This window comes from Lagenorhynchus albirostris, chromosome 3 (genome assembly GCF_949774975.1).
Source record: "Lagenorhynchus albirostris chromosome 3, mLagAlb1.1, whole genome shotgun sequence".
NCBI lineage: Eukaryota > Metazoa > Chordata > Mammalia > Artiodactyla > Delphinidae > Lagenorhynchus > Lagenorhynchus albirostris.
Genome location: NC_083097.1, coordinates 31622261 through 31637368, shown reverse-complemented (window position 1 = coordinate 31637368; position 15108 = coordinate 31622261). Strand labels below are relative to the sequence as shown.

Here is a 15108-nt window from a genome sequence, read left to right as displayed (position 1 = left end):
TGACAATGAGAGTTACAAAAACCTTCATTTCCCCTATTTCATTTGGCTATGGGGAAACCTGGAGCTAAGTTTTGTGCTAAGTTTTAAGGTTGGTTTGTTTTTGTTTAATATTTGTCTTTCATTGTAAACCACCTTAAGTCTCTTTGAAAGAAGGCACAGTATAAATAAGCAAAAGACAAAATGCAATCCTGTTGTGGCCATGATGGGGATATAATAATTTACCAAAATAGTTTACATAACACCCCTGAAATCTTTCTATTTGAAAGAGAATATTTTAAACAGAATCCGGGGAAGATAATATATTTCATGGTGTCTATTGCCTTTTTCATGCCCCTCAAATAACATTCCAAACCACTTTGGGTAAAGAACATAACATCTAGAGAAAATTAGATGATTATTCTCATGTATCTTCCTGTCATATATCTAATTAAAGTTTTGTATCTTGTCCAAAACTGCGCTCTAAAATAAACCAATTTAAATCTACATTTATTAGTCAGGCTTAAAATGAAGCACGGCTTCACTCATTTCAACTATTTGCTGGCTAATAACTATGCTTAATTTGTAGATTTTTATTTGTTTCCAAAATTTCTTCCAGGAACAAAGCCATATCTTGTCCCACTGATTGGTAAACAGTATGCATGTTAGATCACACATCCCAAGAAGCCTGCGTATGGGCCAAGATATGAGTAATTTAATAACAAAATCCCATCATCTTACATTTGCTGCTTTTGTGAGAGATTGATCCTTTCAAAGGATAAAGCCTTTCATTTCCAAAATTTTCATTACAGGTGTGATTATGATTTTTCTTTCACTTAAAGATTTTTTTTTTATATTTAAGCATTTCAAATGAAATCTTATTTACAAAAAAATTTTTTTTAATGAATAAAACAGAAATGCAGGGAGAAAAGAAAAGCCAATAGCTAGAAAGAAGAGCACAAATCTTGGGCATAAAATAATTAACACAGAAATCAGCTCTGCTTATCCAGCAAGTAGTTTTAAGTTCAACATTTTTGCTGCTTCATTCCCGTTCAATTTTAGCTTATTATATAATCTACCTTCTTCTAATTATGTAATCATTTCCATTTCATTCTTCATTTGTTCAACAAACATTGAATGAGAACTGTCAGACTCTTCATATTATACAACATAAACTTCAAATGAAACAACTTTATGTTCTGATACTTAGTTTGCAACATCTTAGGTTTTTTTGTAAAAAAAAAGTAATTATTATATAAAATAGTATTTACAACATAGACTGGTCTATGACAAGGGAAATAAAAATGGTGTCAATCCGTGGCAGGCAAAACTGAGTTGAAATTCCTTTAAGAATCCACAGTGATTAATTCACCTTTTAAACAATAGTTAAGGAAATTTTACTACTATCAACTCAGATAGCAGGACCATATCAAGTACTGCACACTGAGTTTCTGGTCATAATCTGAAAATTACTAACATATTTTTAAAGCCCCGGTTTTGTTATGGAAATATAAAATCCATTATTTCTCATGAAAAGTGTGTCTAACACCGCTTTTCAAACCAAACCTCAGACCTCAGCATGGTGCGGGAACCGAGATGCTCCTTAGAAGCTGTGGCAAGTTCCTGAGTTTCCTAACCTATGAAATGAGGGTATACGTTGGAGGCAATTAGCTAATCAAAGCATAAGCTTTAAGGCATCTTTCCAGCCCCACATCCAAGACCCTGGCAGGAGACCTAGCAATACATTCAGAAGGTCATGTTTTTGTACAGCTGGCCAAAGTAAGATATTTTAAGCACCATCAGCTGAGACTGAGGTCTCTTTCTATTTGGATTTTCCCTTTGTCACTTTCCCTTGGGTTGGGTAGTGCTGGAGCAGCTTGAGTGTGCTATATTGTTTTGTTTTTCTTTTTCCTTTGGGAGGACCACCCAAATTGTGTAAATTTCTCATAAAACCTGCATCAACCCCTAGATGTGATAACAGTACCTATTTTACAGGTGTGTTGTGCAGATCAAATGAGGTGACAGATGGTGCCAGACACAGTATGTATCCAATAGATGCTAGGCATTATTATTCCCCCAAATGTTTCTATGTCTCTCTCTCTTTTTTTTCTTTGTATCTTTTTCTCTTTATATATATATATATAACTATATTTATATAGATATATCTATATAAATATAGATATATCTATATATATCTATATTTATATATATATTTATATATATATATTTATATATATTTATATATTTTATATATTTATTTTATATATATTTATATATTTTTATATATATAAATAAATATTTAATATTAATATTTAATATTTAATATTAATATTTAATATTTAAATATATATTTATATATATTTATATATATTTATTTTATATTATATATTTATATATTTATATATATTTATATAGATATATATTTATATATCTATATAAATATAGATATATCTATATATATCTATATTTATATAGATATATATATATATCTAACTTTGTTAGATATATATATCTAACAAAGTCACAGAAGTTAGCGTTCTATGTAATATGCTAAAAATTAACTACAATTTTGTCCTATGAAAGGAATTTCTCAACTCCATGTAGGGGCTGCATCACGATTTTCTTAGACCCTAGGCACTTGTGCCTTTGTTGAACCCCTTCGTCCATTAAAAAATTTAAAAATAAGATAAGTTTCCCAAACCACCAAGGACTCAAGAACCAGGGTAACGGAAAAAGCAACGTTGTACATCTTAAACAGGGGTTCCAGTACACATAGTAGAAGACTGTTTTGCAAACTAGGTCTTAGGGATAATAGGAACCATTTAGTTTTGGCGTTCAGAATATGAACACAGATGAAGCTGGCCCTTAGAAGACTAGTGGGGACCATGTCTTACTGTGAAACACATATTTTCATTCAGGGAGCCTACTTTTTAATCAATGTACTTGCTGGTGTTTTGCGCCCATTTTAGTTACATTATCAACAGGGAAATGTTATCTCAGAAAATAAGCTTCGTTTTGCTAATTTAGAAATTGCTCTGGAATTTCATCCAAAGGTCTCTAAAAAACACGTTGGCCTTGGTGCTGGTGCATCAAATAAATCACAAATGAAACAAACAAGCTGGCTTCCTATTGAAGGTGTGTCTGCAGAGCCCTGTGACTCTGCGTGCCAGGGGCTCCATCTGGCACATTTCTGAACGTTGCAAAATTAATTGTGTCGAAGAGAACATCATCAAACGCGTCCGGCATAGAGAGTAAACATCTTCAAACCACGATTCTGCGCCATCAAACGCTCCCCAGCTAATTACATTTGGTGCATTACTCTGGAAGAAAATCGAGGCCAAGTGAAACTGCGGAAATGGGAACAATGCAAGGAGGAAAAATCTCACCCCATTAAGGGATCCGTTTTTTCTCCGCACAAATAAGCCCACCACGCCTTGGAGGCAAGACTAGATGGCTCCAGGATACTCTCAGAATGCTCCCGCGGGCCCCCTCGGGCTGAGGGAGCCCTGCATCGGGGAGGAGGAAAGTGGCCTGAGTGGCAGCGCCCCAGCCATGGGGGCATTTTAGGTAACTCATAAAATCTAAGCCATCGCTCCCCCTACCCCCGCCCAGGCGTAGAGGCTGGTTTTCGTGTGCCCTTACGAAGTAAGCTAAAACACGGCCCCGCGTCGTCCTCTCCTCTATGCAATGTCTGCAAAGCGCACTGACAGCGTTTTGGGAGCTGCTCTCCGCACAGGGCCGCCGCGCGCTAGGCAGGCCTTCCCTGAGCATTTGCACCAGCTGGGCCGCTCCTCTCCCCGACTCTTCCATGACCTCCCGAGATTGGCCTCGCGACTGGACTCTCCGCGGAAGCACCTCCCTCGGTGCTCGGCCCCCGCCCGCGGCCGCTCCCCTCCTGCTCCTAGGGGCGGCCCCGCGGCGACCGCCGGACGCGCGCGGCCCCGCCGCGGGGGGCGGTGGCGGGGGCGCGCGGAAGGCTTCCGGCGGGGGCGCGCGGGCGGCGGGGCGGGGCCGGGGCCGGGGGCGGGGCCGGGGCAGCAGCGCCCCCCGCCGAGCGGCGTGCAGGCACCGCCCCCGCGCGCCGCAGTCCCCGCTGGAGCGTCTCGCCACTGGCCGTGGCCGTTACTGTTGCCTCCGCGCGGCTCTGGCGGCGGCGGCGGCGGCGGCGGCTCCCGGGGCTCGCGGAGGGCAGCGGGCCGACCCTCGCCCGTGGCCGCCTGGTGCAGCCCAGCGCTGGGACCGGGGAGGCAAGACGGCGGCGGCGGAGGCGGCGGGTTGTGCCCGGCGCCCCTCCTCTACGCCTCCAGACCCCGCGCGACTGCGGACTCCTGGCAGCCCCCGGGCGGCGGCCGAGGCGGCCAAGCTGACGGCCGGGGATGGCGAGATAGCGGCGCGGGAGCGGCTTGTGAGTACGGGGAGCGGGTGGGCGCGGCGCAAGGCGCGGGGAGTGGGAGCCGCGGAGCCTGGAGCCTAGTCCCGTGGGCGCGTCGCCGCGAGCGCCCGGCGGCCCGCGGGGGGCGGGGGGCAGCGCTCCGGCCGGCTTCGGCCCGGGTGTCGGGGAGCGTCCGAGAGGAGTGACCGGGAGCGGGGGGTGGGGCGCGCCAGGTCGCGCCGCTCTGCAAGCACCCTTGGGCCACCCTCGGCTCCCAGAGGACGCCGACTCCCCGGCTGCGAACTTCTACCCCACGTAGGGCAGCGAGTTCTGAGGCCACAGGCTACCTGGGGGATGGGAAGGAGCTTGAATTTTTATTTTCGTTAAGGGATGTAATCAACCAAGTGATTTCGTGACCCCGTGCCTCAACTTTTCATTAAACTAGTTCTCTGTCCCTTCCGTATTCATGGTGTATTTGATTCACCTGTATTTTATGTGCTTGTATCCGAAGGCGCTATACTGATGAAAACCAGTTAAAGAGTTGGCGATCAAAGTTAGGCTTCGTAAAGGATGACACTTTTAATGCGTCATTTCAAAAGACAGAGCTGGAATCCTGAGTTGTGTCTGACAGAAAACTCTGTGCTTCAAATGCTGTGAATTTACGCCTTGAATAACATGATTCTGGCCTCCACCGTCCGCGTCCCCACCTTTGGCTACCAGAAATATATGAGGTGTTTTATTTGCGGTTGGGTACCTGTGTGCTCCTTTTTGTATGGGTGTGTTATTGCAGTCAAATATTGATACAGCATATATACTGATACCGAATGGTGTTTGTATGGAAATGAATTCTTTTGCATTTTTTAACGTGTTCTTTTAAGATACATTTTTCAACAGAAAGGTTTCAGTTTAAAGTTTGCCTTCTGATTTGTTCGTTTTCAGTTTCAGATTTGTCTTTAAAAAAAATTTGCTTGGAGTAAAATTAAGTGACTTAAAAGTATCATTTAGTCAGGGGTCCCAAAATGATTCTTAAGTTAAATTTAAAGCAAATTCCCCTCCCCAGAAGAGAAAAATTAAAGTGTTCGTTTAGTGCAAATGATGCTTGCCCCTTCCCTTAAATGCTGATTTTGCCACAGATCTGAACTCACATTTCACTAGTATCGGAGGGTTCCTCGTCTAAGCCTGGCAGGGGAAAGGAAACCTAAGTATAGCGTGTGTTTTTAAAAACACTGTGCTCTTATTTGTTTTTTACGTTGACTTTCTGTTTTAGAGCCAAGGGGAAACTGTTGATTTGGAGGCTTCATTAGGTAGGTACAAGCTCGATTTAGATTTCCCTTCCAAGGGTTGAACTGAGGCTTATTTGCTTTGTAATAGGTGAGATCACAAGTGCTCCTCTCTAGTTAGTGGAGACTGGGATTCTTTTCTGGGAAATAAGGATCAGGAACTTCGCTGTTGAAGAGAACAAACTTTTGTGATTTTTGAAAGCTTTTGCTTATTGATGGTCCTCACTGAACAATATGTTGGCACTAGTATAAATTATTATGACATCAAGATTTATCATATTAATTTGTGGGACAGGCAACCTGTGCACACTGTAGAAGATTCAGTATGTATAAAAAGCTATAGAGTGGAAAGTATACCTCTCTCCCCACCTCCAGGCCTCATTGCACCCTGTTCTCCCCAGGACCCAGGGTTACTAACTCCTGTGTATATCTTTCCAGATAAAGCCTATGCTAGTATAAACATTTTGTATGTGTTCTTTTTATTTGTGTTTCCACAAATGAGGATGCATTGTATACTCTGTTCTGCACCAGCCCCCTGCCCTCCCCTCCCTGCGGAGTACTAAATCTTGGCAGTCTCTACATCAGTACCTAAGAGATGTCTCATTCTCTAACAGCTGCTGAGTACTCCATTAAGGATGAAACGTAATTTATTTAACCTCTTCTTCATTGCGGTAGGTTGTTTCTACTATTTTGCTGTAGAATTATTGTAAAACATTAGTTTTTGAGGTTTTTAAGTGGATTTCAATTATTCCCAAAGGCCCAAAGGCAGTAGTAACTTACTTCTTTGCATCATGTCCAGGAAATATATGCCCCTTCTCTCCAGTGTACACCCTTTCCTTTTATATAATTTCAAAGCAGTCCATAAGGATCTTTGGTGTCTTTGTGGTGAAGCATGAGACATCAAGGCCAGTTACTAAGGTCATACTCCTTGATTAACACCTTAGCTCTTTGTTTCAACAAAAGAAATAAAAGAATAGATGTAAGTTGTTAAGAATAATCTGTAAGAGGGCTTCCTGGTGGCGCAGTGGTTGAGAGTCCGCCTGCCGATGCAGGGGACACGGGTTCGTGCCCCGGTCCGGGAAGATCCCATGTGCCGCGGAGTGGCTGGGCCCATGCGCCACGGCTGCTGAGCCTGCGCGTCCGGAGCCTGTGCTCCGCAATGGGAGAGTCCACAACAGTGAGAGGCCCGCGTACCGCAAAAAAAAAAAAAAAAGAATAATCTGTAAGAAAAATTCTTAAGAGTTTGAATATTTTGAACATGGAGAAAAGGCTTGTAACTTTGATTAAGTTGAAGATAAAGGCAGTTTATCAGTTGTAAAACTTGTTTGCCATTAGGCACTAACATCCCTGCCTTCTGTAGATTATCACCAGTATCTCATATTTTAATGTTGCTATAGTATGGTTATAAATTGTACACTTTGGGAGAAGGTTATTCATAACTTTTAAGAGGGACTATGCTTTTAGAAAATATTTGGCCCTTTTAAATTAAAATTTGAGGTCTCTTAAGAGTGCTTTTAAAACAGAGTAAATTGTAGAAGTAAGACTAATGCTAGCTAGCACTTGAGCCAAATACAGTATATAATTTGAATATTAGCCAATGTTAAGCTTTATATTTCCATTATGCTTATTTCTGAGAATGATTTTAGGACTAATGTAAGAAACCGTAATAATCCTTTTTTTTTTTAACTGACCAAACAAACCTTTTCACATTTAAGGTGTTTTCTTTTTCCTTTGTTATTCAGTACCTGTCGTTGTGCTACAAAACTGCTAATATTGCATCTGTTATATTCCAGGCAACTTTCTAGCAACTAAGAATATAGCAGTGCACAGGACAGACAGATCCCCTTCTAATGAGTTCACATCTTAGTGAGGGAGGTGGATAAAAAGCAGAGAAGCAATAAAGGCAATAACATTAGAGAGTGATAAGTGCTGGAAAAGTGGTAAAATAGGTTTGCTGTGGCAAACAGGGGCAGGGTAGGGGCTGCTGTTTTAGACTGAGTGGCCCTGGAAGCCTCTCTGAGGTGGAGAGATTTGAACTGAGAGTTGAGTGTGTTTTTGGAGAATGGTGACTTCAGGCAGAGGGAACAGCACATGCAAAGGCCCTGCAGTGGGGCTGAGCCTTGCACGCCAGAGGAACAGAGGGCTGCCTGTGTGGCTGGAATTTATGATGAAAAAGTGGCTGGCAGGAGAGAGAAGTCACTGGGATTAGTGTCCTGGGTATTTGCATATGTCAAGGAACATTTATAGAAGTGGGAAGGAGACCTTGGGTGGTGGAGTTCCTCCACCTGCTGGAAGCTCCAGGAGGGCAGGCACTGATCTGCTTGTTCCTCATTGCTTCCCCCGTGCCAGGAACAGCCTTGGTCAGAATGGGCTGTGAATATTTATAGAATTAATGAATAATTAGAGAGTTTAAGAAATAATCTTGCCTGGTTTTGGTCAAAATACCTAGATTTGGGAGTCTTCTAGTTGAGTTTTCCATCTTGGCTCTGGCCCTTGACGTTACCAAATCTGGTCTACTGTTAACACATCCTCTCAAATTGTTGCTTTAAGTCAGTTGCATTTGATTTCTATTCCCTGAAATTAGAGTATGAAGCCTTAAAAGCATGCCTAATTTTCCAGGACATTATAGTGATTTCTGAGTAATTTAGTTAAAAGTTCCATCTTTGATTTTAGTAGATTAGCCATTTGCCTAAGGGTAAAAATTTCAGAGATACCTTTTTTGGTATAGTGAATGTTTGAATCCTTTTGGGCAGATGACAGACTAATGAGCACATAAAATGTATGTATTTTATGCAGGTACTTTTATTCTCACAGGAAGAATGTGTGTGTGTTCTATTTTAGGGAGTATCAGGAACTGTGGTATTTCCTCTTCCCAACTTCTAATCTGTTTGTCATTCTGAATATATGTTCCTTTATATTAACTGAAAGCTTGGGAAATGAGTTTTGTGCCAAGCAATTGTTGTAGATGCCTAATTAGAATCTGTTGTTTTTTTCTGAACTGTGACTTTTGAGGTCCTGTTCCATATCAGGAGTTGTGATCTTGCAGAATGAGGGGGGTTGATTTTTTATTTCCTATCCTAATTGGTTGATACCTGAACCCAATAAGTTGTTCCCATATAAGATAATTTTATCTTCCAGCATTCTCTCTTAAGCTCTGTGCACATGCTATGTAAAGGATGGATTCTGTGACTTTAAAATCTTAAATCAAGTTACCTTTGTTTTTCGTCACTCTCCTTGCAGTGAAAGGTCTTCAGGCAAATTGCGGAAGCCCACAAGCATCTGTTTTATAGGTCACTGGTACATTGAGGCTTAGATGCTTGAGTTAACGTACTTTTACTACTACCTTTACCTTTCCTTTGTGAACTATAGAGATGCAGCAGGTCCAGATTTGTCTTACATTGCCTAAAGTTTACGACACATACACATTCCTCACCAGTCCTTGCTGCTGCTGCTGCTGCTCGTGTGAGCAAAGGTTGTGCTTATCAAATACTGTTTTATGCGTTTATGTTGGAAGTTGAAGAAAACCTTCTGGTGGGTGAATTTTTCACGTACTTTTGCAGAGAGGTGAGAAAATCTTGCCTCTACCCATTCTTCTGGTTTGTAGGGCAGGTACAGAGGAAGACTTGGAATCAGTACGTGCCGGTAGCTGAGAATCTGTATCTGTATTATTAAGTGGCAGTATCCTGGAAGACCACAAGAAGGCGCTAATACTCCCATAAAGTGTGTGGCTCTTCCCTAAGGGTGACTTGGGATACTGAGGCCCCTTGCCTTCTTCTCACTGCTTGCAGGAGCAGCCTTCTCCAAGGAAACGCTGGATCGGAGGACAGTTGAAACAGCGGTGGTGGGAACATGGGGTGGAAAATAACAAGGGGTGGCAGAAGTAATGCTTCCCATTTCTCATATTGAAAATGCTGGTGGGGCAGTGAATTGTAGACATTCTGTAGACAGAATGTGCCTTTGACTTGGGGATGAGGGTAAGCTGGAGAGAGGTGGGACTCCACCATCACGACTTAGTGCTGCAGCTGCCAGCGTGCCACCTTAAAGCTGGGTGCCAGCCTTCCCAGTCCCAGGCTTGGAGACCTGCCGCCACACCAGTGGGTCCTGTTTCATGTTTCATGCTGTAGTATTTATAGTGCAGTTCAAAAGCAAAGGAGGCAAGAACATCTTAGGATCCTTTTCAAACACGCAGTTAAAATTGGGAGCATAAGTCTTCATCTAACACGAACCTTATCCTGTATCATTCCTTGAAGTTACCGGGATCACCAGAGTTTTACTGTAGATGTAAAATTTGGGAGGAGGGGGCTGAGAGCTTCATTCTGATTTCTAAGGAAGGACTATATATAGTCCTGTATATAGCTTAAAGTGCAAAGCATTTACGAGTAATAGGAGCTTAAGCATTCAGACAAAACCAGAGAAGGTATAGAATTTAAGGGGCAGAAGGGGCCTTGGATCATCTGGTCAACTTTAAGTTTACTGATAAACCAAGCCCCACAGGTGTTCTAATTTGCCTAAGAATCCAGTAGTTCCAGACTGGTGTTTGTAACCACGATTTGCTGATTCCTAACTGCAGGGTTCTGAGCTCCCCTCTGGAACAGCAGGAAATTTGTGGGGTTCACTGCTGTGTCTCCATAGAACAGTGCCCAGCCCAGATATTTGTTGAATAAATGAATACATAAGAGAATTTTGAGTACTTAAGATTGCACATTAGCTGTAAGATAATACTTATAAAATTTGAAAGAATACATGATTTCACGAGTTTCTTTTCTTGTTAAACAATAGAGCATGTTGCTATTAAAGCCCAAACTATTAAGCCTAATATTAGCCAGATGGGCAAATGAAGATGTGTTTTACTTACCAGCTTGGCAATTTTCAGAGCCTGGTGTCACTAGATCTTGTAATATTCATTCTGTTCAGTCTGCTGGGATCCGTGTCATTTAAGTTTTATATTTTGTATTTGAAAACATATGTACTTTAAAATTTAGCATTTGTTGTCTGAATTGTTTGCTATTTTTCTAGATATGTTTTATCAATAGTTTCACTATTTTTAAAACTTAGAGCCATATAGGGATTTGGTTGGTTACAAACAAATCTAGCTAACCATTAGGTTTTTGGGGATTGTCACTTTCCAATGCTGTTGGTGGGTGTTTCAATTGTTATAACTTTCCAGGAGGGCAATTTTGTTTATTACTCACCGAAAGCCTCAAAAATGTGCCATGTCCCTTAGTCAGGCATTTCCACCACTAGGAATTTAAACTAAGGAAAAAAAAATAAAGTGTGTGCACAGAGACCAGTCTATAGCAGTGGTTCTCGCCTACGCGGTGCCTGTGGGTGCCGTATTCCTGTCAGTAGCTTTCTCCCCGCACAGTGATTCTTCACTTGGCGGGAAGTCCACATAGTGGGGTGTCTCAAATTGCGAGGGGTGGGGTGCTCCCCCAAGCTTGGAAACTCATCTCCAGATTCTGGTGACCTCCACAAAAAGTACACCAAAAACCCAACCTTTAGTTTGCAAAAATGATTTTTGTAGCTTTCTTTATGATAGTTATAAGCTAGAAACAACTTAAATGCTCAATAATAGGGAGATGGATTACATAAATTGTGGTATATATCAATACTTGTAATGAAAAACCCTTTCTTCATTGACAGTGAGGTAAGAAGTATTTATTGATTTGGAAAGATACTCAAAATTTGTAAAGTGAAAAAGCAGATTGCAAAACAGCACTTGTAAGTGGATCTAAGGTTTTTTTGTTTGTTTTTGGCGAAAGAGGTAGAGAGAGCGAGCGAGTGAGCAGGAGTGTGCAGTTTTCTACCTGTTACGTAGGAAAATGCTGGGAAGACTATACACCAGATGTTAGGTGAGAATATCTCCTTGTGCTGAAATTACAGGTGACTACTATTTTTATTTTCCTGAATTTCCAACATAAGGAGCATATTATGTAGTAAAGAGAATGAGAGCAGCTTCCTTTTTTCACTTACTGGTTAGGCAACCCACAGAACTTGGACAAGTTCTGTGTCTGATTTCTTACCTGTAAAAGGGAATAATAATATCCACCTCATCGTGCCTGCGAGTAGTATGTGTTAGATAAATGTTACCTTTCCCTCACTATTCTGTTATGATTAAGGCCAATATTCCTACTAATATAGGATTTCTAAGCAGAATAACACATCAACTGTTGTAAGAAGCACTTTATGACATTCTGACAAAATATTTCATTGCTTCTGGTCACTGAGAAGTATTTTGTTGAGTTATTATTTACTTTAAAACTGAAATGCTTTCCAGTGCCAAGAAATTTTATTTTGAATCAAAAGCTTTTTTTTTTCTTCTTTGTTTCCTTCTGTTATCGGTTTCCGTAGTTCTGTATGATAAGTTCTCAAAAGTCAGGGTCCGATCTCTTTTCCTTTTATAGAGTTGTTAAAATGAAATGTGATTCATTCATTCAGCAACTATTAAGGGCCTTTTTTTCCCCAGGCAGCAGGTAGGCATCAGATATGCAGCAGTGGGCAGGGCAGACACGCCCCCACTACTTGCATGACAAGGAAAGTGACCAGAGCACGTCAGGGCCAGGAGGCACACCCACTCAGTAAAAGGTGTGTTACAGCAGCTGACAATCAAGTGGGCCTCATTTCCTCTCCTGCGATTTTAAAAGAAACTATGTTGTGATGTTACTTTTCAGTGAACACAAATATTGCCTCTTGCTTGTTCTACCAAGTACAGGAGGAGCAGACTAGGTTATTTCACCTTGACATTTACTGATGATTTAGTGATGACTTGCATTATATATCTGTGAGAATATCCTGGGCTAATAGTATTAAAATTGCTACTCTATATCCTCTGTGAAGAATATGCCTTTTTGAGATTATCTAGTGTAAAATTACTGCTGTGGGTTCCTACTAATAAATTTAGGGTGGATAGAATTTATCGATACCCCATTTGAGAAATTCCAGCACGTGGTCTCACTGAAGATGAGGGCAGAAAGCCTGCAGTTTAAGATTTCCATTTGACGGTATATAAGAATACATTAATTTTGTAATGTGTTCCTTGTGTAGGGACAGTTTTGGCAGCAGCTGTAAATGTTTTGATATAAAGTACACCCTCAGTGTTCATGAGAAGTGTCTCGGGACCCTTATGACAAATACTGACCTTGCATTTTATTTCCCTGATACAGCCTAATAAAAGAAGACAGTTTCATAAATCATTTTTTCTTGTTCCTATGTAGAAAGAATGCAGAAGTCATGTCACAGGTTGGAGCCACTAGCAAAGCGAACATTTTATTCTTTCTTTATCTCACATTTTTTCCATCTACACCATTGCTTTCCATGGCCTATTCCACTCCATTGGCCTCCGCTGGAACCAGCAATTAGCTTTCTTTTTTTTAGTGGTGGTGGGGGGATCTCTTTTCACAAAGAAGTACCGTTTATCTCTCTTGAGATGTACTAAGTATGTAATAGTAAAGGGAGAGCAACCAAACTGTGTTGACCTGCAGACCTTAGGCTGTTGTCTAGACGTAGAGTTTCGCCAACTTACTCTTTCTCAAATGCAAGCTTCAATAAAAGTACAGGTGACGCTGTTTTGGAACTTTTCAGCTCACTTACAAATAGTCAAAGTTGTGATTGCTGTACTCACGCATTCCATGGGCTGTATTGCTGGGATCAAAAACTCAAATGCTTACAGGGACAGAAGAGGTCACAGACATTGCTGAGTGGGTCTGATCTGCCTTTTGTCTTTATGCTTCTGATAAAAACATAAGGAATATTTTACCTCTTAATTCTGCTACAAGATAGACAACACTGATAGTCTAGATGAATGGCAACTGAAATTTGTCTCAGTTTGGGGGACCAATAAGGAAAGACACAGAGGAAGGTTGGATCTGGAGCAACCTTGAGCTGATGTGAGCTGAGTTTTGAAGGGCGAGTTGGTGTTTGCTAAATGGACAGGGAGGAATGGGGTGGGAAGGACATTCTGGGTAGAGGGTAAGGTGTGCAGTGACACAGAGGACAGCAGAGCCTGCCGTGTTTGTTGGGACTCGAGCACAGGGCCAGTGTGGGTCAGAGGGCAAAGGTAGGTGGGACTGACGTTAGGTGGCTTGGAACAGCAGAGAGCCTCATGCCATGCTGACAGCTGGTACCTCTCCGTAGGCCAGGGAGAGCCATGGAAAATTTCAGGCATGTGAGACCGACGATTCAGAAGCGGGCCTCCAGCTTGTGTCATGGAGGCTTGGGAATCCGGAGACCAGGGAGCAACCTGGCAGGAGTGCAGACCAAGGGGAAGAAGCCCCAACAAGGCCCTAGCCAGGCCCGGCCCTGGAAGTTTGTCTTTACTTTCCTAATAATGTTGAGGCATTATTTCGCAATAGTGACACGTGCAGCAGTAATGACTCTGCTCTTTCCATGCTCAATCCATCATGCCCTTTTCTTAAAGCTTTTGATTAAACTCAAATGGTGAGAAAGCATTCAATGTGTTTAAAGCTATCAAACACAGATCTACTGATGCCTTACCCTTATGTTGCTAAAAGTTTGAGAGATCCTAAGTGTGGGTGGTTATAAAACAGCGAGTAGGTGAAGTGGGAGTGATGAAGTAGCCGCTTGAGCTAAAGATGTTGGTCAGAGGGCACAAACTTTCAGCCTCCAGACATTTGGCCTGGAGTTTGGATGAATGATGAGACTTAGATGGAGATGCTGCTCAGAGCCAGGTGAGTCATGTGAGAGATGGACTGTGGGAGGCCCCTGCCAGAGGCCATGGCATTAATTAAGTACTGATGTGAACGACCTATGCCAGAGATGCTGATGAGGGCCTGCCAGAGCAGTGGGAATGGAAGTAGGGGTAGGTTCTAGGGCAGAGTCAAGGTGTGTTTTGGAGGTAGAACTGGTGAGTAGGTGGGAAGGGTGAGAAGGAGGAGTAGTTGAGTGTGACCCAGGAGAGACTGGTGCCATGAATGGAGATGGGCTTGTCAAGGGGCAGGTTTGGAAGAGAAGGTGAGTTTATTTTGCACATGTGGAGTTTTTTGAGAAATCTGTGAAATATCTCAGTGGATATGTAGCATCAAAATATTTTGTCAGAGCAGAAGCAAGAAGAACTATAGTCCTGCAGCCCTGTGAAACTAAAACCACATTCACAGAAAGATAGACGAGATGAAAAGACAGAGGGCTATGTACCAGATGAAGGAACAAGATAAAACCCCAGAAAAACAACTAAATGAAGTGGATATAGGCAACCTTCCAGAAAAAGAATTCAGAACAATGATAGTGAAGATGATCCAGGACCTCGGAAAAAGAATGGAGGCAAAGATCGAGAAGGTGCAAGAAATGTTTAACAAAGACCTAGAAGAATTAAAGAACAAACAAACAGATGAACAATACAATAACTGAAATGAAAAATACACTAGAAGAAATCAGTAGCAGAATAAATGAGGCAGAAGAACAGATAAGTGACCTGGAAGACAGAATGGTGGACTTCACTGCTGCAGAACAGAATAAAGGAACAAG

At 42.0% G+C, this 15108-nt stretch overlaps 1 protein-coding gene across 1 annotated transcript in view; it reads left to right on the top strand.

Moving 5' to 3' along the window:
- The first annotated feature begins 3533 nt into the window (after window positions 1–3533).
- Window positions 3534–15108, top strand: part of LIFR (LIF receptor subunit alpha) — an 82587-nt gene continuing 71012 nt past the window's right edge. The window contains exon 1 of the mRNA XM_060146032.1: window positions 3534–3543. The gene's annotated coding sequence lies outside the window, so the exon portion shown is untranslated. The remainder of the gene's footprint in view (window positions 3544–15108) is intronic.